Source organism: Perognathus longimembris, chromosome 5 (assembly GCF_023159225.1).
Source record: "Perognathus longimembris pacificus isolate PPM17 chromosome 5, ASM2315922v1, whole genome shotgun sequence".
NCBI classification, from domain to species: domain Eukaryota; kingdom Metazoa; phylum Chordata; class Mammalia; order Rodentia; family Heteromyidae; genus Perognathus; species Perognathus longimembris.
Window position 1 is genome coordinate 6,739,968 of NC_063165.1, and position 20,900 is coordinate 6,760,867.

A 20,900-nucleotide genomic window follows, 5' to 3' on the forward strand; every position below is an offset into this window, starting at 1 on the left:
TTCTTTTTGCTCAAGGCTAGCACTCTACCACTTGAGCCACAGCACCACTTCCGGCCTTTTCTATCTATGGGGCTACTGAGGAATCGAACCCAGGGCTTCACATATGGGAGGCAAGCACTTTACCACTAGGTCATATTCCCAGCCCAACATCTGTATTTTCTTAAGGTGATTTCAATTTTGAACCAAAACAACATTTTGTGCTAGTACTGGAGCTTGAATTCAGAGCCTTGTACTTTTGCGTGGCCTGTTTGCTCAAGGCAGGTTCTCTTATCACTTGAGCCACAGTGCTGCTTCCGAAGCAGTGTTTCTTACAGGCTGCTTCGGTATCTTGAGTATACAATCAGATGCCTTTGCCATTTGAAAAGATCTCAGAGGGGAACCAAGTTCTAAGCCCCCCTTGTTTTATAGTTGGAGCTAAGTTATTCTGTCATATGACCAATGCTAACAGCAACTCTGAGGGGATGGAATGTGATCAGACATTGTCAAGACTCATCAAAGACACCTGGTCCCTTGGGAATGGCATCTGACACTACTGATACTGAGGCCCCAGGAGGATGCAAACAGTGGTAACAATACACAGAACACAAATCCTGCTGGCCCAGCAGCAAATAATGAGGTCTGAAGTGTTGCATCACCTGATCTCTATCTCTAAGGTCAATGTGAATGAATAGGTCTCTTGGCTTGATTTCTTCCCCCAAAGAAAACATGTCCCCTAATCTCCATTTTCCTCCTCAATTCTGAGTCCACTGTCCCAGCACATATGAGCCACTTTACAAAAACAAGTCTGTTCTGAAGGTAGAATAGAGACAAGATGCCATTTCCACAAGAAATGGTGTTTCTTGTTCAGCCCTGCTTGCAAAAGCTTCCCCAACCAGTGGAGACAAAAAGCAGCACTTTCTATAATGGCAGACTATGCATCGTCCATTGGAGAGGTGGAGGTGGAGGTCACAGGTTTCTGCCTCCAAGCAGAACAAGTGAGTTTGAGGCTCACTTTTAAAATAGAAAAGCACCTTTGCCACTTGCAGTGATTAATTCAGGGTGTAAAGCCACAAAACCAGACCTTAGAAAAATCATATTGTTCTGCAATGAGGAGGTTGGGGAAGACAGAAGTTTCTACTCAGAGGAGGAATGCTACATGAAATTGATACACATATGGAAAGAAATCACTCTGTGCCCCATGAGTATGTGTGATTGTTATGCATCAATTAAATGCAAAAAAATAAGTTAAAGGATGAGAATATGTTCAGTCTCTTGACCAAACGAAAGCCCATCTATCTGTCAGGATCCTCTTCGTTCTGTCACCAGGTGGGAATTGGCTAGATTTTGTCCATTACAGCCAAGCGTCTCTCCTGTGGACCTTAGCTGACACCTGCCTCTCATCTTTGCAGTAACGGTCCTCATTCTTCCTCTTCTGCTTCCAGTGTGTTGGCTCCTACAGGATCCGAGGTAGATAGTGAGAGGGGTTGCATTACTCAAAAGCAAATACACCATTCCTGCCTCCAGGTTCTTTTTGGTAGATATTTCAACACACAAATGCTTCGGGTGGGTTGGAGAATGCAAAAGACTAGGAAATTTTGCATTGCATTTGTAGCTGTTGAGCCCCAAAATATCACTCCCTCTGATGCATATAAACAGCAGAAGAACACAGCTACTGGAGACGGATAAACACTGTGTCCACAATCTTCCACTCCCTTCCAACGAACAAAACTACTTAAACACAGTGTCTTCAATGTCTAACAACACAGCTATCATCCTAGCCTCCAAGAGTGGCAACTATCACCCCAGCCACTGAGAGCGGATATTGGGAAGTGAATGATGGGCATAGAAGAGCACTGATACCTCTTCTGTGCCCTGAAGTGGGCCTGGCTTTGCATAACAGACTTGGAAGCAGACAGAATTCAGTTCTCACCGAGGATCAGGGAGGACAGTCTCAGCACATTACATAGCCTTACATCAACCAACAAAGACAATGAACTGGCTCTTGTAATTATGGTGGCTTGTCATGTCTCAGTATCTGCAGTCAGGTGAAAAGCTGGAAACTCAGGAGAACCAATGGTGTATTTCCAGTGAGTCTGGCAGTATGAGAACCAAGGGAGCCAATGGTATTAGTCTGAAAGTTTGTAGGTTAGATACCCAAAAAGGACTGATGTTTCAGTTCAAGTCCAAAAGCACGAAAAGAGCCAAGGCTGCAGTATGAATTCAATTAAGCAGAAGACATTCTTTCCTGTCCTGGGAATGGCCCATCTTTTTGGTTCCATCCGGGCCCTAAAATGAATTTGACAAGACCCACTCACATTATTGAAGGTAATCTTTATTTATTCTACCAATTTATATGTCAATCTCATTTGAAAATCCTGTCACAGAAACACCTAGAAAAATGTCTGAGAAAAAAAAAATCTGGGTACCCTGTGACTCAGTCAAGTAGACATGTAAAATTAACCATTACAGTGGGGTAACACAGTGGGAAACACCTCCATTTCTGAGGCCTGACACCTCCAGGGGCAGTTCAGGCTCTGGTTGTGTGACTGGCAGGCTACTACTCAATCTTTCTAGGGTCACTTCAACTGCCTCTTCCATAGAGTGAGGATTAGCAAGAGATATCCAATATGATAGATAAGAGATACCAAAGTGTTTTGAATATGAAGGCTCAATTTGTCTTTTTTTTTGGCCAGTCCTGGGGCTTGGACTCAGGGCCTGAGCACTGTTCCTGGCTTCTTTTTGCTCAAGGCTAGCACTCTGCCACTTGAGCCACAGTGCCACTTCTGGCCATTTTCTGTATATGTGGTGCTGGGGAATCGAACCCAGGGCCTCATGTATATGAGGCAGGCACTCTTGCCACTAGGCCATATCCCCAGCCCTGTCTTTTTCTTTTAATGTATATTATTGTTTTGGACCAAAAGCATGGTTGATCATAGAAATATATAAAGGAAAAAGAGAAGTATCCACATCAATAAAGAAAAACTATGGACCAGACAGTGATCTAGACCTTAACACAGTCTTATTGTTCAATGACTAAATCAGGATCTGTGGGACTTGGAGAGGTATCAGAACCACTGTGGTTTGGTTTCTCTAAGTAAGACACTTTTGTTTTCCAGGAGGCTGTGGATCCAACGTGTCGCCTGAGGCCTCGTGGTTAAGGTTGTGATCTTTCCGGATGGCAGACATGTTTCCTATTACCCACAACAGTACTGGATGCATGGGGTCTGACACTGTAATCCACACATACAAAAAGTGATTCTCATCTAGAAAATCAAATTGGAAGACTTCTCCACAGTTGGTTTAGGTTTGGAAAACACAGGAATGGCTGAAAAGATGCCCTGTGGGTCGAGGTAAGACAGAAGCCAGTCTGATACCACATTGCATGCAGTATCAGTCCCTCTTCCAAAGTCCCATTACAGCATGTAGGTGGTGTAAACAGCATCCTTCTGGCAACTAAAATGCTCCCAAGGAACAGCATATTGGTTAGAGAAACCTAGATGTTACAGCAAGAAATTTAGGGACTGGACTGGCCAGATGACACCGCTGGCGGGAGGCGGGGGTGGGGGATTGGGGGGGAACAACACAATGGCTCTCAGAGAGTGTAAGATATTTAGGGTTTGGCAAATCCTCAGCAGCCGACTGCCAAGTCCTACTGCCCCTCTCCCCCTGGTGTATTCCAAAGGAAATTAAATCCACATGTTTCTGATTTGCTGACACTTAAAGCTCATCCAAAGGTGGTTTTGCAAGACTGGTTTGGACACGAGGAGCCTAGAGAAATTTTAATTATTACTACTTTTCATTTTGAAACACAGACCTGCACGCTTACATAATACATGCCGTGTCCACAAAATCAGAGCCCAGTTTCGTCTTACCAAAATTCCTTGTCCTGGGCCTACCAGAGGTAGATAATTGAAGAAAACTAGACAGGAAAAATAACGACTTTAACATCCAACCTAGAAATCTACCTTGAAAATTGCACTGCTGGTTGGTCCCTTGTGATTGGGCTGTCCCTAAGAGATGCCAAATCTAACATTTACCAATCTAGACACCACAGGGACGGAGCCGGTGCATCTCACCATTACCTACCACAGGCTCTGACCAAGAAGCGCAAGTCTACATTCAAGATGTAGGTGCTGGCTGTAGGAGCTGAAGTCCAAGCACCGAGGATGTATGGCTCAGATCCTCAAGTGCAACAGATCATTGTGAAGATGCTCTATAGAATGTTCTGGAATGTCATCTCTGAAGGAAACGGAGAGAAGCAACTCCGTTTCTGCTTCAATAAAATCCACAATACATCATACACTTAGAAATAGTTATTAGCACTTTGGACATGACCCAAACCAGCCTCATGTACCATTAGGCAGAAAGACTGGGAACTAGAAAGGATTCACATTTGGTTTTGTTTCCCCCATTCCTTTACCCCTTTTAAGGCACAGAATTTAGATTTTTTTAACTTCCCATTCCATGTCCCCTTTCCACTGCTCTGAGCTCTCCTGAACAACACCAGGAGGCATTCAACACTCATTTCCCAGGCCCAGGGTCATTTACCCGGAAGTTACCAGCTGGTAACTTTAGGTCTGGTAAACTTTTGATGACTGAGGCCATAAAGGTTGAGAAGGAAGAAAACAAGAAACAAAAATAGACATTGGTCATCCAGCCTCTACTCCTGCAGCCCAGTGGCTCTGAATGTACCCCCCAAACTCCTACTCCCTCTACCCTGGAACCCGCGCACATGCGCTCTCTGCTTCTGCCTTTTAATGCCTCAGTGTCCTTTGCTAATCAGGCCTTAGCTGAGATCTTCTTTTGGAGAAGCTGTATCTTCTCAACCCATGTTGGGATGAGCTCCCTTCCTTCCTGGGCACACTGAGTCAGATTCATGCCTCACTACTTGAGCATAAAATGCTCTGCAAAGACTGCTTTGCTACCAGGCTGCTGGCATCTTTAGGCCCCAAGGCACCAGGGCTGTCTGCCTCACCTTTTCCCCAGCACCCAGCACCAAGGAGATAAGAAGTGACTATCCATCGCCTGACTGGCTTTCTCATCGAAGCCCTAAAGCCAGTCTCCTCTACCAAGACGGTTCAGTTCTGTCAGCTGTACAAACTGAGAGTAACGAGAATGTTACCAGATACTTGGAAACCAGTAGCCACCTGGATTGAGTTTGCAAGGACTGCGAAATCAAAGAACCACAATCAGGGTGGCTTAAACAACTGTTGTTTATTATCTGCTAGTTCTGGAAGTCTGGCTTCATCAGCAGACTGAGAGAGAATCTGCTCCCGATCTGTCCCCTGGCTTCTGGAGGTCTGCTGGTGATCCCTGATGCTCCTAGACTTTAAATGCATCGCCCAGTCTCTACCTCCACCTTCCCCCAGCTTTCTCCCTGTGACCGAGTCCACATTTCCTGATTTTACAAGGGGCGCCCGTCAGATTGGATTAGAACCCACCATGTTAACCTTACCTTAACTGTACCATCTGCAAAGACCTGATTTCTCAAGAAAGTCACATCTACAGAGATTAGGGCTTCAGTATTTGGGGGGAGGGAAAGAGCATACAATTCTACCTAGAGCATTATACTTCTGGAAAAGAAAACAAAACTAATGGTAGCTTAAAACTGAGCTGGAGATTCAGCACCATTTTTGTTTTTGTACTGGGGCTTCAACTCAGGGTCTGGGCACTGTCCCTGTGCTCTTTTGCTCAGGGCTAGCTCACACACTCTATCACTTTGAGCCACAGTTCCACTTCCAGTTTTCTGGTGGTTAACTGGCCTTTCCTGCCCATGATCTCAGATCTCAGCCTCCTGAGTAGCTCCAATTACAGGCTCTGGCCCCAGACTCTGGCTCAACAACCATTTAATGTCCAAATTCAGAAGAATTGTTTTGTTTATCTTTTTACAAATGAAAAGGAGTATAGACTCCAGGCCTAAATGAGGGCTGTCCTAGGCAACCAGTGGGGTCCCCTCTGTAACTGAGCTGGTTCATGGCTGCTCCCAGACAAGGATGTGTTTTTACCTTTGCTGCAAATCCCTCTGTGTTTGTGTTCCCAAGCGTGTCCGGTCTGTTTTATACACAGGCACAGAGAAGCTGGGGATTAGCTGTATTCCAGCCATTGTTAATTCTCACTGCTTCCAGTTACCAAACACAAGTCGAACCTCAGCTATTAATTGGCCAGATCAAGTCAGATCCTCTTGACATCTGTCCCTCTGTTAATTAGGTTCTAGCCTCCCGGGTACTGTGGGAGCACCAAAGAGCATTCATTACCTAAGGTTTGGATTGAGAGGGCCGGATCAGACACCCAGCCAGGATCAAAACACACAAGCTGCTGCTCCCCTCAACCCGAGAACTTACACACATGTTCCCTCTGCTCTGCCTTTTAAAATCTGGGTATCCTTAAAATCATCGGGCCTCAGCTGAGATGTTCTTTTCCTAACCAAGCTGTATTTTCTCAGCCTAGGTTGAAATGCCTCCTCCTCCATGAATTGCTGAGATATCAGGAGACTGCTTGAGACCCCCCCCCCCAAGCCTTTCTATTACATGTAGAAATTAATCTTGACAACTACAATTTCCCCAGCCTGGGTGGGAATGAGGATTCTCTTTTTTTCTTTTTTTCTTAACAGGCTCCCTTTTATCTTCTCCCAAAGGAAGAAAAGTTTCCCAGTGGGGCTTCTTTTTTTTTTTTTTGTTTTGGAGGTAATTGTTGGACTAGAGTCAGCCAATTAAGGCTGCCCATCTAATTAGTGGATTCTGTTATGATTTATCAGGATAATGAGATGCGAACAAAGACATCTCTTTCTTTTCTCCTTTCCTGATATTTTGGCTTCTTTTCTTCCTGTGGATGATGATCCAATGTTAATTAGAAACGAGTCACTTGTTGTTGGGGTACAAATAGAGAGATAAATGACATCAGTAATTAAGTCACAGGCCCTCTTGGGTATAATGAAGCCATTTGTCAGGCACTATTATTTAATTAATTAATTCCATTAGGGCTACTGCACTTCCCCAATCCAGCCATTCAGTGTGAGAGCTCTAAAGGTTTGTATGATACAAAAATAGAAAATGAACCAATGCATTGTGAAAACTAAAAGGAAACTGAGGAAACCATGCCCAGGAAATGAAGCTAGAAGCCTTTGAGTTTCGAATGGCTGAAATGGCCAGAGGCAGTCACACACCTCTTCTGCTGTGGTCTGAAATCATCCCTCAAGGGCTCACATACATGTTATTAAAGGCTGCCTTTCCAGCCTGGGACACTATGGGGAGGTGGTGAGATCTCTAAGGGACGGGGCCTAGTAGAAGGAAGGTAGGTCATTGGGAATGTGCTCTAGAAGGGGACACTGGAATCAGTGCCTCTTCTTTCTTGCTTTGTTTCCCAGACTTCAATAACAGGCCTCCTTTGCCATACACTTTTGCCCTGATGTGCTATGCCATGATACTCCCAAAGCAACAAGGCCAAGTGTGTCCATGGACTGACACTTTTGAAACCATTAGCCAAAAATCAACCTTTTCCCCAACTAAGTATACCTTGGGTATTCTGTTACAGAAATGGAAAGCTGATCCACACATGCTTCCATTCATGGCTTGAATAAATGCTCTGAGTATTTAAAAAGGGTTGGCCCATCTCATCTTATTACACTATCTTGGTGGTCAGTGGTGAGACCTCTAGTTGATGCTCCCTCTGTGGCCAGGGAAAAGACAAAGCCTCCGGTGGTGCAGAATGGAGGCCCATCGTGGACAGGCGCAATGGGAGGGAAGGTATCTGGAAGAACAGCAGCCCTTCCACGTGCTCAGTGTTGGTCTTTTGCCGATGTCAGAGGACAAACCTGATTCTATCCATGCCCATGTACTGTGACCACTCAAACTTGTTCACTCTGCCTTCATCGGTGTCCATGTTAATAACTAGCTGCACCCACATGCCTTGTATTTCCTTTACTCTTTCTGCTTCTTTCAGCTCTTATCAACTTGTCTTTGCCCTACTCCTGCTGGGAAATAAGGAAAGCAATGGTTGAGAGCCACATTTAGGAAGAGTCTGCCTAAAGCAATCAGAACCACAGCATTCTAAAGAGAAAGACCACCAACTCCTGAGAATATCAGCAAATCCCCACTTCTCTCTTTAGCCACCCCAAATAAATCTTTCCTTTGACCACCATCACTGGCACAAGTAACACAAACACTCCGTGTTTCATTTATGGTTTGATTCTGCTTTGAATGGTTACTGGTATTCCAGGAGCATTGTGACCCGCTCTTTTACATTGTGACACAGCAGTGTTTCTGCTAAATTCAGAAGTTAATATGTCCTTGTATGCTGGCGTGGGAACCAGTCTAGTATTCCTAGTACATTCCACACAGCTGACTTCCAAAGTCCACAACATGGCCTGTTTATAAGTTGGTGGCTTCCTACACTGTTTCAACTTCTTAACTTTCTTACCTTCCAGTTAATCAAGTGATCTTTGTTTCCTGGACCCATTAGCAGTAAAGACTCCCAACCTGGAAGCCAAGATGAGAAGGAAAGAGCTGAGGGGCAGGGTTCTTAAACTTGCAGTAACTCCAGAATGCCCAGGAAGGCCTAGTATCAAAACAGAGACCTGAAGATTTGAGGTGGAACCCCCAAATTAGCATTTCTAAGTTGCCTTCAAATGGCAAGGTTGACTTTAGAAAAAGATGGTCTCATCCAGGCAAGAACCACCAGTCTTGATCACACAGTGTGGAATTCAGGAGATGACGAGATTTCTGGAACCCTGAGCGTGTCCAGCTACAGTCCTTGGCTGATCGAAAGCTCGCCTTCCCTGGGAGGATTGCATCAGAGGCAAAGCTTCCCTTCCTGGCTGACCTCTGTCTTTATGCAGGCAGGGACCAGGCTCTGGACTGAGGATCATCATTTCTCTGCAGTAGCTCTGCATCACTTGCAGTTTACTAGATCTAGAAATAATGCAGATGACTCACAGGATTGGAAGGTCTTGAGTGGAAAATGGTTTTCATTGGTTTTGTTTTCTGCTTCTCATAGATGTCTCACACATCCAAAGTGTGAATCTTTTGCTGATTTTATACAAGACTTGGGTACTCCCCAACCTGCAAGAACTCGACAAAGACTTGACAGTTCTAAATGTTGAGTTCCCTGTGGTTATCTGGTCCAGTGTTTTCCAAATGTCTCTTTGAATCGCATTCCCTGAGAACTCAATCCAATCCAAAGCCAGCCTTTTTTCTTTCTTTTCCTTCTTTCCTTCCTTCCTTTCTTCCTTCCTTCTGTCTTTCTTTCCCTTCACTCCTCTCTTTCTTTCTTCCTTCTGTCCTTCCTTTCTTTGCAAAACTAGTGTTTGAATCCAGGGCCTTGCAATTGCTAGACAAGAGCTCAAACACTCTTGAACCACTCTGACAATGCTTTTTGCATGACTTTTTTTGAGAAAGAGAGAGTTTCACTCTATGTCTAGGAAAGCCCCTTAGTATTAGTGCTTCTCCTCATAGCTGAAATGATAGGCATATGCCACCATACCCAACCATTGGTTGAAATGCAGTCTTAGAGGCTTTATGCTTGGGCTGGCTTCAAACTACAATCTTGATCTCCCAATTAGTGGTTTGAGCCACTGTGCCCAGTCTCAACTTCATGTCTCAGTTCTAGTGTACCATGTAAGGTCTTCACTGGGGTTCACCCTTGGAAGTCATCAAAGATGTTTGTTTTCTGTTTTTAAAAGAGAAGTGACTTATAGGAATAGTCCCAGCAGATGGAAGTCAGAGACTGGAGAGAATAGAGCAAGAAGGAGGCAGAGAAAGTAGGAAAGAGATCTACTTTTCCTTTTCTTTTTTTTGGCCAGTCCTGGGCTTTGGACTCAGGGCCTGAGCACTGTCCCTGGCTTCTTTTTGCTCAAGGCTAGCACTCTGCCACTTGAGCCACAGCGCCACTTCTTGCCATTTTCTATATATGTGGTGCTGAGGAATCGAACCTAGGGCTTAATGTATACAAGACAAGCACTCTTGCCGCTAGGCCATATTCCCAGCCCCATGGGATCTACTTTTTCTTCTGTTACAGTTTTCTAAAACCCCTCCAAATTTTCAGCCGAGAGGAAGGAAAAGGAAAGCATTAGCCGTAAACTCTCATTCATTTTGGCCAAGGTTGTCCTCCCAGGTGTTTCCTCATTCCTTCACAATTGCAGGTTGCACATCCTTGAATGCAAGGAGATTGCCCTGTGACAGGGCTAACGGGAGATGCACAGGTGGTGAACTGACATAAAGCACCATCCACGACAAAGCTGGCTGCCCCAGCAATGGCTGGCCCCTAGGATGGGCCAACAAGTAAGGACCACACACAGAAGAGGTCCAGTGTTGTTTGTTATGGGAAGAAGAAACTTGGAGTAAACAATATCATAATTATTGATGTACCTAATAAATGTCATGTTAGCTTTAATCTTTAAGAGCCAACACATTTTATAAACTTAATCACAGCCAGGTACTGGTGGGTCACACGTATAATCCTAGCTACTCAAGAGGCTGAAATCTGAAGATCTCAGTTTGAATTCATCCCAGGCAGGAAAGTCCGTGAGACTCTTATCTCCAAGAAACTATGTCCCAAAAAGCCAGAAGTTGAGCTGTGGGTCAAGTGGTAGAGTGTTAGCCTTGAGCAAAAGAAGCTCAGAGACAGTATCCAGACCCCAAATTCAAGCCCTAGGACCAGTGCGTGCACATGTATACACACACACACACACACACACACACACACACACACTCACACACACACAACCTAATCAGTTACGAGGATTAGCATCAAGTTTCAAGAGTGTGTCTAAACTCCATAACCTTACAATGTACCCACATGTCCTACTTCTAGAAAATCTATCTTTTTTTTGTACCCACAGATCTAGAAAAACAGTGACTGCACAATACATTTCATAATAACCATTTCAAGGCCACCAGAGGCAAGGCAGAATTCTCTACCAGCTCTTTGGCATTCTGATTAAAGTATTGGCTAAAACTGACTAGGATCCAGGAGATCAGAAATTGCTCTCCATTGCCTTATGCCTAAAATTCTGATATTCTGTGCTTCACATATCAACTAGCTGCTATTTGTGCTCATTTGGTAGAACTATTTGTTCTCGCTAAATGAAACGAAATTAGACATAATAGTCCCTATGTTTTCTTTCTGTAACACTGAGCTCTTCATGTCCAGAAGTGTCTCTCCTGAAAGACCCACTTTGGTGACTGAAAGTCAGTCACTTCCAGCATCTGTGTTGCTAATCTTCTAGTCTCTAAATGACCCACCCAGGGTAGTAGGAACTAAAGAAAACACAGCTAAGAATAAAGGCCACTTAAAAACTCTACAGCTAATAGTTAAACTCTTGGGGGCTCAGCTCACAGATATACTGGTTGAAGCTAAGTTCCAGCATGCTTAGTTAAGCCCCCTTCCCTGGTGCACATGCTTAAGAGGTATCCACTCAGATGCTCCGGAGAAAAGTATTCTGGTGCTTTATCATGGAAAATTCCAAAAGCATGCACAAGTGCAGAAGCTAGTAGAATGAGCCCTAGAATCATAGATCAGTCATCTCAAACAACTATCATGGTCAATCCTAAATACATTTTTTAAAAGATTTTTTAAATTCTTTTAAAAATAATTTAAATAGCTCTTTTTTTCTCCTAAGGACAGGAAACCCGGGAATATTTTCATGACCCCCTGAGGGTTTCTGACCCACTGGTTCTTTGGTTCACTGACCTTGTTCAATCCTTCCTTTATACAAGGGAATGCTATCTTCTCCCATTCTCTCTGGCTATTTCTCATGCTTGCAGCAAATTAAGAGGACTCTATGATTTCAGCAATGGTGACATATAATCCCAGTGTTAAAGGATGGAATTTTCCAGTGCAAGAAGCAGCAGAGAGCACAGAGGAAACATTGGCAGGAGCCAATACTCCCCAGCACAGTACCTCCAACCATGAGACAAAGAAACCCAGGATTTGTATAAAAAGTGGAGAGAGAATCTGACAATGGAGTGATTGTTCTCTCTCTACAAGCACTCCGACTAGTTCTAAGTCCTCCGTGGCCTGCATTGGCAACCAGTGGCCTCACCTAGGTCTCCCTATGGTAATCTACAAGCCTAGAAGCAAAGGGGAAAGACAGTGTAGCTTTCCAAGGAACCAAGGCTCAATACCATAACTGTGGTCACCAAACCACTATTGTATAAAACAGAGAGAGGTGAGCAGGCCAGACTCTCACCTTGGCTCATTTGTTCAAATCGAACCCAGAGCCAACAAGAAGGATCAGCTTTCTGGCTTTTTGTCCAAATTACTTGCCTACTACTCTAGAAAAACAACAGATGCCTGCCAAGAATTTGCAGTCCCCTAAATCTCAAAATAATAACTAGCCTACCCAGTGTTTCCATCCAAGGAACTGTTGGTTCTTACACCAAAAAAAAAAAAAAAAATCCTTTTGGGGTAAGAGTATGGAGTCCAAGAAAGGCATGTGGTTATTTCTGCCACTTACTGGCCCCTGTCGCTCTTTGGAAATAAAGGGAAATCTATTTTTGACATCAGCTATTCAGCTCTTAAATAACATTGGTTTGTAAAGCATATCTAACGCAAATATGGATTCCAAACTCTATAAAAGTTGAAGATGTTTGGGTCTCCTTTGCCACTGCTCCAAGCACCCATGTAGCACACATTCACATTCTTTTTCCTTGGCATATATGTGTTAAAGTTTTGGAATAGAATAAGGAATTATAGCCTCAGTCCCCTATGGCAACTCTGATTGTTTTTTTTTAAATAATAAATAAGAGTGATTCCATAGAAAGTCTAATTGTTTGATTCACCTAATAATATTTGTAACACTGACCATGGCATTCACTACCATTAGTCATTACAGAAGGACTCATGGGTTCATGACAGATGAGAGAAAAATGAAATGCTAAGGGTTCAGATAAGAAGAAAGGAATCAAACAGTAGCTTTCCCATTTGCAGTGGGTTAGAGAGAGAATGATGGAAGGTATGACTCTGGACAGAAAGCATTGGGCACTTAGACGGACACATCACATTGTAAACCCCCTTGTACAATGGTCTGAAGTTCAAAAAAATATTAAATTTAAAAAATAAAATATTACAACGAATCTATGAATCATTACAGATTCTGAGACTGAATACTAAGACAGACTATGAAGTTCCTGAGGCCTTATGAAAACTAATATAGCAGTGCTCCTAGACATTCAACATGGCTATGTCCTAACAAATTCACGTAAATTTAAAATGCACTTAATACACCTAACCTACATCATAGGCTTTCCACCTCAATCATGCCCAGAACACTCACATTAGCATACAGTTAGACAAAAATCATGTAATACGAAGCTGATTTTACATGAAAGTGTTGGACAGCTCATGAAACTTATTTACCACTGTACCAAATGTGAACAACAGAACGGGTGTACACACACTCATCATTAATGTGCACAGCAAACAACAAAACTGGGCCTGAGGAACGCTGGAAGCACTGAACTAAAATTGATTGCTGGATGAACAGTACAGTGCCGGAGCCACTGGTTTCTGTCTGGTAACCGTGGCTTGCTGCCACTGCCCAGCATTTTGAGAGTATCACACCGAACAACTTTAGCTTCAGAAAAGATCAAAATCTGAAATGCAAAGTATTTAGAACAAGTATTACTTGTCTCACAGACTTTCCTGCCCGGGCTGGCTTCAAACTGCCACTCTCAGATCTCAGCTTCCTGAGTAGCTAGGATTACAGGCGTGACACCGACACCCAGCTTGAGTATCACTTTTACACCATCATAAATTAAAAAAATCATAAGGCCCCATTGTAAGTCAAGGATCTTCACGGTTTACATGGAAATCCCACAGTCTACCTGATCCCACGTTTGCAAACAGACTGGAAAATAACCTCCCATGATGCTCCTGACAATACTTTGTTGTTTTAAAGAGGGGAGAAAAATTCTATTTTCAATAACTAAAGTAGCATTTGTAAGCCAGAGTATAGCTTGTCTTTCAGTTACAAAAACAGAAAGGCACACCATTTTACCAAAATGTCTCCCAACATGAAAGGATACACTTAGTTTTGCCTTTAATTCATTTCAAAGACAAAGAAAATTACCCTTCATCAAAGCCTTTTGTTGCTATTTCTCATCCAAAGACGAATAAAATGACAGAAACAAAGCACGTTCTCCTGCCCTTCTCATCTCAGCACGATCCACGCCCTACCTTTTCTCAGCTGGGGTCTTGGTGGCCACTCTTGTACACCACCTAAATATATGTGACTATCTTCTTCTAGCTGTTTATAGACAAGTCTGTTCATTCCATGGAGCTACTTTCCACTCGTGTCATCTGTAAAGACATCCAAGTAGCAACTTAATCAATGCTGTTGAATGACTAATACATTTAGGAATTACAAATATTTAGTCCTATCAATGGAATTACTCTCTCTTTGTGAAAACAGAAAGAAATGAGTGTGAAAAAAGATAATAGAAGTCACTGTTGCATTCACATCATTAGACATGGAAATAATAACCACAAGATATTAAACGCAAAAGAAATTAAGTCAGAATTCTCATAGGGAACCAGGGGGTGCCTGCTTTTAGGACTGAAATCCCCACCTGGTAGGAAACTCATTTGTGAATCTTGGGACTGCTGATCATGCTGCAAGATCTTTCGATCCTCAAGAGCCAGCCCAATCTTCAAATCAGCAAAAGGTGAGAGAATGCATCACCACTTAGGTATACTCCCTGTACCCACTCCACCAGGAAGCTCTGCCTCCTCCTCTTAGTGATTTCCTTTATTGCTCCCTTTGAATAAAAGGATCCCTGCATTCTCTTTATTCATTGTTCCCATTGCTCAGCTGCAGAGCCATCTAGCTTGTTTACCAACCACAGCTCTAGAACATTCCCCAGTCAACAGGAGATTGGAGAAATGTGTCCTGAGTGCAGAACTCTCTCCAGTCAACTGACAGGACAGAATTGCCTCATTCCACTGATTCGGAGGTGTGTGGTTTCCCACCATCAAACAGCTCTTAAAACCCAGATGCATCTCAAGCCCCAGTACCTTTCGGGAAGCCATCAGTCAGCCAGCATTCTTGACATTGTGGCCTCTGCCTTTGCCAGTGCAGACTGCTAGTCTTCACTCTACATTGTCCTCATGTCAGCTGCCACACGCACCTATGTGAATTTAATGTGTGAGTTGAAGTGTCATGTTGAAATGTCCTCCAAGAGTTCACTGTGGTTCCGTGTTGGAATGACAGGCTATTTTGTGATCAGAAAGGCACTGAAGCCAAGCCGCAGGATGTAAATATGATACTAATAAAACTGTTTTGTCTCAAAAGGAACCCTTATGTCTTGTCTTTCCTTGCAAAGAAATGCAATCAAGTGTATCCAAAGTAGGTACCCACCCAATGAACAAGTTGCTTTACTTTCTATTGCTGAACTGTCTCCCTGCCAAACCCTTCACAAGAGAGGATGAGTTTTGTTTTTTTTTCTATGCCAGTCCTGGAGCTTGACCTCAGGGCCTGGGCACTGTCTCTGAGCTATTTCCGCTCAAGGCTAGCACTCAACCACTGGAGCCACAGCTCCACTTTCTTCATTTTTGATTAATTGGAGATAAGAGTCTCATGAACTTCCCTGCCTGGCCTTGCTTCAAACAGATCCTCAGATCTCAGCCTCCTGAGTAGGTTGGATTACAGACATGAGCCTCCAGCACCCAGCTAGGAAGATTGATTTTAGAGGCATCTGCAGTTATTGATTCTTATGTCACTCAGGACTGCCATTAAAATTGTTTATTACAGATTATTGGTAGTGTCTTGTTTTTATCTTTTATTGGCCTATAAAATAATGGTCTGAACATGAGGGGTATATTAGACTCGACTTGAGCTAAGGCATTTGCCTCTGCCAATCTTTTATTTAGGTTTGTGAAAAAGCCCTCCCAGAGACATGGAAAAGATAGCTGATAGGTGGCAGGGTGAGGAAAGTGTAGCCATTTGTTCAGTCTGTGCCACTTTTCCAGAACCTTCTGGAGAAGTTCTCTGAGTTCTCTGCTGGAGAAATACTCAGAAATGGCGTCAGTATCACATCATGAGGCAAAACCTAGTCAAATGGCCCAAGCAGAAAAATAGTTAAGCAAGGCCTTAGTCATTATCACCAATAGTGGTCACATTTTGACTTAAATAAAATGCACCCATCCTTCTCAAGATTTCTCAATGCACTGTTAAATGTTTAAATCACTTCCTAGTTTCTACTCCTTCCTTTTCTATTCTCTGGAAGACATTATGTGGAATTCATTGTATTTTAAAAATATTTGGTAATACATGTTGTATGTACTTGAATGACAACTAGGCCTGTCGATTCCTTTTATAGAGCTTTTAAACTGAAGCTTCTTAAAATGGTATTCAAGTTAAAACATGTCAATTTGGGTGAGTTTTGGTAATTTGTGATGTTTAAAGAACTTCTCCATTTCATTTGTTATTTTGTTCAACTACAAATTGAGTGCCTAGTATATGCGACTCTACTAGGTGGGAGGCATAGAAAGATGTCAGAAATGACTGTAGTATATAGTAGATCAGAGGTCCATGGACCTTCCCCTCCAGGGGTTAATAACTGTACTCAGGGGTCCATAAATTTATACAGAAGAAAAAAAAAACTGCAGCAATGTCTTCACTAACTCTCACTCTTGGAAACTACTGAATAGCTCTTTTCTCTAGTTTTGTCTTTTCAATAACTTCATCTAAATCGGATCATAAAGTATACATTACTTCTGAGATTAGCTTCTTGGGTTCAGCATGTCTCTGAGATTCATCCAAGTTGCTATGTGTGTGTCAATAGGACATTCGTTTTTATTATAATTGAATCGTTTTCCATTGTAGGAATGGACTGCAGTTGACATACTTTTGTTCATTGAGGGACATTTTGGGTTGTTTCCTGTTATTGGTGATTATGAACGGAGCCACTATAAACATTCATGCAGACTTTTTTTTGTGAGAACCTAAGTTTTCAGTTCACTTGGGATTACTAGGTCATGTGTTAAGTGTGTGTTTAGCTTTATAAGAAACTGCCAAGTGCCTTTGCTGAAGAGCTATGCACGTTCGAATTCCTGTTGGCAATGTATCAGAGTCCTGACTGCTTTGTATTATAGCAAGCACTTGTTATTGTCAGCATTTGTTATTTTAACCAGTTTAATAGATATGTGGCTGTATCTCATCAGGATTTTAATTTTATTTCCCTAATGGTTAATGATGCTGAACAACTCTTGGTACGCTATCTACTTTTAGATATTTGCTAATATATTGAGGATAGGCAAAGTGTTCTTTTTGATAGATATGCTTTGTTTTTTATTTTAATTAATAACTTGTTTATTTATTTATTTTGTCAGTCATAGGGCTTGAAATCAAGGCCTGGGTGCTGTTCCTGAGCCCTTTTGCTCAAGGTTAGCACTCTTACCACTTGAGCCACAGCTCTACTTCCAGTTTTCTGGTAGTTAATTGGAGATAAAAGTTTCATGGACTTTCCTGCCCAAGCTGGCTTTGAACCACAATCATCAGATCTCAGCCTCCAAAGTAGCTAGGATAAGAAGTGTGAGCCACTAGTACCTGCATTTCTTTTAATTGTACCATCTTTGTCTGGTTTAGGTTTTAAGTGCTGATATAAAATATCTTGAGCCATCTCTTGTTTTCTATTCTCTGGAAGACATTATATGGAATTCACTGTATTTCTTTTAAAAATATCTGGCAACACATGTTATATGTACTGGGGATGAGAACTGGACCTGTAGATTTCTTTTATAAAGGTTTTAGACTGAAACTTTTAAAAATGGTATTCAAGTTAAAAACATCAATTGGGTGAGTTTTGGTAATTGGTGATGTTTAAAGAACTTTTCCATTTTACTTAAATTGTCAAATTTACAAGTAGTCTTCATTCTGGAATTGGTAATTTATGTTCTCTCTTTCTTTCTGCCTGTCTTGTAAGAGGTTTGTCAATTTCATTGAACTTCTCAAAGAACCAAGCTATGGTTTTATTGATTTTTCTCTAATGTTTTTGAAGTTAATTATTTTCAATCTTGTTGGTTTATGCTCTTATTTTTATTATTCTATTTTGTTGCTTTTTTATTTGATTTTTATTTCTTTTTTTAATTTCTTGAGGTAGCAGCTTGAATTGTTAAGTTTGATAGTTGTTTTTTTTCCTTTTCCAAGATGAGCATCTTAATAATACTATTTGGCTATTTCTCAGTCCCATAATTTTGACAAAATGTACTTTCCTGCTGTATTGTTTGATACATGCCCTTGTAAGGTTGCTGTGTCCTCGTGACGAAAAGTACTATATATTGTTATACAATGTTTCTTTGATCTGGTAATCTGGGATTATCGAGGCACTTCAGTTTTCTTCTGATTAGTATATATATATATATATCTCTTTTAATTAGGGGCATATACCTTAAAATAGTAATAAATATGTTCACTTCTCTAAATAGAAAAACATATATACATATACATATATATATGAGTTTGGGATATATATGTGTGTATGTGGGTATTGCTACTATTAGCTTACCTATGTCACTATACCTGACATACATAATGAAACACTATAGTGTCTACAAGACACTATATAATTAAGTTACTTGAAAATTTGTTCTAGGCAACAACAAATGCTGGCAGGGATGTGGAGGAAAAGAAATCCTATTGCACTGTTGGTGAGAATGCAAACTAATACAACCATTCTGGACAGTGGTCTGGAGGTTCCTCAAAAAACTAAATATAGATCTTTCCTACAACCCAGCCATACCACTCTTGGGCATCTATTCAGAACATCACAAGCCAAGATACAGTAAAGACACTTAAATATCCATGTTCATTGCTGCATTATTCACAATAGCCAAGTTATGGAAACATCCCAGATGCCCTACAATGGATGAGTGGGTCAAAAAAGAATGTGGTACCTATACACAATGGAACTTAACACAACCCATAGAAAGAATAATATGTCATTTTCAGGGAAATGGATGGACCTAGAACAAATCATACTAAGTGAGGTAAGCCAAGCTCAGAAAGGCAAATGGTGCATGTTTTCTCTCATATACAGAAGCTAGATCTAAAATACACAGGGTACGATAAATTACACAGGACTCTAGGTATTCATACACAGTGAGACTAAAGGAGGACCCTCTAGGGGATGAACACAAAGGCACAAAAAAAGCCTATGTGCATCTGATCATATAAACTAATTATTTATCAAAATGACTTCCAGGAAATAGAAACGAGGGTTTTTTTGTTATTTTTTTCTGCTATTGTTGATGAAGATGGTGTCTATTTTTGCTTTCTGGTGGGGTTTTGTTTAGTTTGGGGCTGTTTTTTTTATCTTGGTTGTTTATATGTCTTTGGGGAGGGTAATGGGAGTATAGAAATGGAGAGACAAAGAGCAAACAAATGCAGCAAGGGTATACAGTAGACACTGTTGAAAATGAACTACGAAACTTGTATATGGGGATGGGAGGGGGAAATGGAGAGAGCGAGAGAAAGGGGGATATTGCCCCAAAAGAAATATACTTATTACTTGACATAGTAAATGGGAACTCTTGCCTTCTCCTGGAAGGGCCACATTTCTACCTTTTGCCCCTAACTAATGTCAACGCCCCTTGCCAGAAGGAAGTAGCCAGAGAGAGTTGGCGCCCTTTTTCATAATTATTAAAAGGCCGTAAGGTAAAGTCTAACCCCGGGAGGGCTCCATGCAGATGCCCCCCACCTGTTTAAGTCTGCATCCAGTACCTGAGTTACCTAGGTAACTCCTCCTTCTCTGAGGTCACATCCAATCCACCCAGCCATACCTCCCACCTTTTCCTATATAATCCAGCTCAACACAAGTCCCCACTCCCTTTCCTTTTCTCTCTTGCTCTTTTCTGTCTTATCCCCTTCTTCCTTCCCCTGTCTCCCTACACCACCATCTTGTGTGGGCTGGCAGTTTGCTTCCCCCCAATAAACTCCTTTCTGCCATGTGGTGGGTTTCCTTTCTGGCAAGCCTTACAGGGAACCTCTGTTAATCACCTTAATAATAATAGTAAAATGTTTTTTAAAAAAATCTGTTCTAGGATTAGACATGGTGGTTCATACCTTTAATCCTAGCTACTTAGGAGGTGAAGGTAGGACAACTGTGGTTCAGAGCCAACACTAAGCAAAAGAATAAAACCCTGAAAAATAACTAAAGCAAAAGGGCTAGAGTATACTCAAACGGTAGAACACTTGACTAAGAAGTGAGGGGCCTAGGTTTAAGCCCTAGAATTGAAAAAAAATAAAAAGTTCTAATAATCTTAATGTATTTAATCCATTTACAGTTAACGTAATTACTAATGTTTTAATTTTGTCTATTTTATTATTTTCTGTTCTCTTTATTTTTAGTTCCTGTGTCTTCCCTCTTCTTGATTTCATTTAGGTTTAACAGGTTTTTTCTTGTCTGTTTTTTTGTTTTGTTTTTTGCCAGTCCTGGGCCTTGGACTCAGGGTCTGAGCACTGTCCCTGGCTTCTTTTTGCTCGAGGCTAGCACACTGCCACTTGAACCACAGCGCCACTTCCAGCTTTTTCTATATATGTGGTGCTGAGGAATCAAACCCAGGGCTTCATGTATACTGTCATAGAGCTGACTCCATCTTGACTAGGGAAACATAATAGGAAATGTTGGGGGGAGTAGATTAGGTCAACCTGACCCCAAAATTCTGCTTCTGTAAATGGCTAACTTGTTTGTTGCTTGCTGTAGCCCCTGCATCAACCCCCTAAATCTGTGCTACGCTTTTACCTTTATAAACCCCAATTTGAGGACTGCTCGGGGTCACGGTGGCAGCTCCCGAGTCTGCACTGTGTCCCTGGCTGGTCAGCCCGCTTTTCACTGTCACAGTTTCAGCTGCCGAGTCTGTGCTGCGTCCCTGGCCGGTCAGTTCACTTTTTGCTTCCCCAATAAACCCATCTTTTTGCTTGAGACTGT

At 42.0% G+C, this 20,900-nt stretch overlaps 1 long non-coding RNA gene across 1 annotated transcript in view; it reads right to left on the reverse strand.

Annotated features, from left to right (window-relative positions):
* Positions 1-211: 211 nt before the first annotated feature.
* LOC125351483 overlaps positions 212-20,900 on the reverse strand; it is a 31,999-nt gene continuing 11,310 nt past the window's right edge. Inside the window, exon 3 of the long non-coding RNA XR_007210957.1 lies at positions 212-2,265. This is a non-coding gene — a long non-coding RNA (uncharacterized LOC125351483). The remainder of the gene's footprint in view (positions 2,266-20,900) is intronic.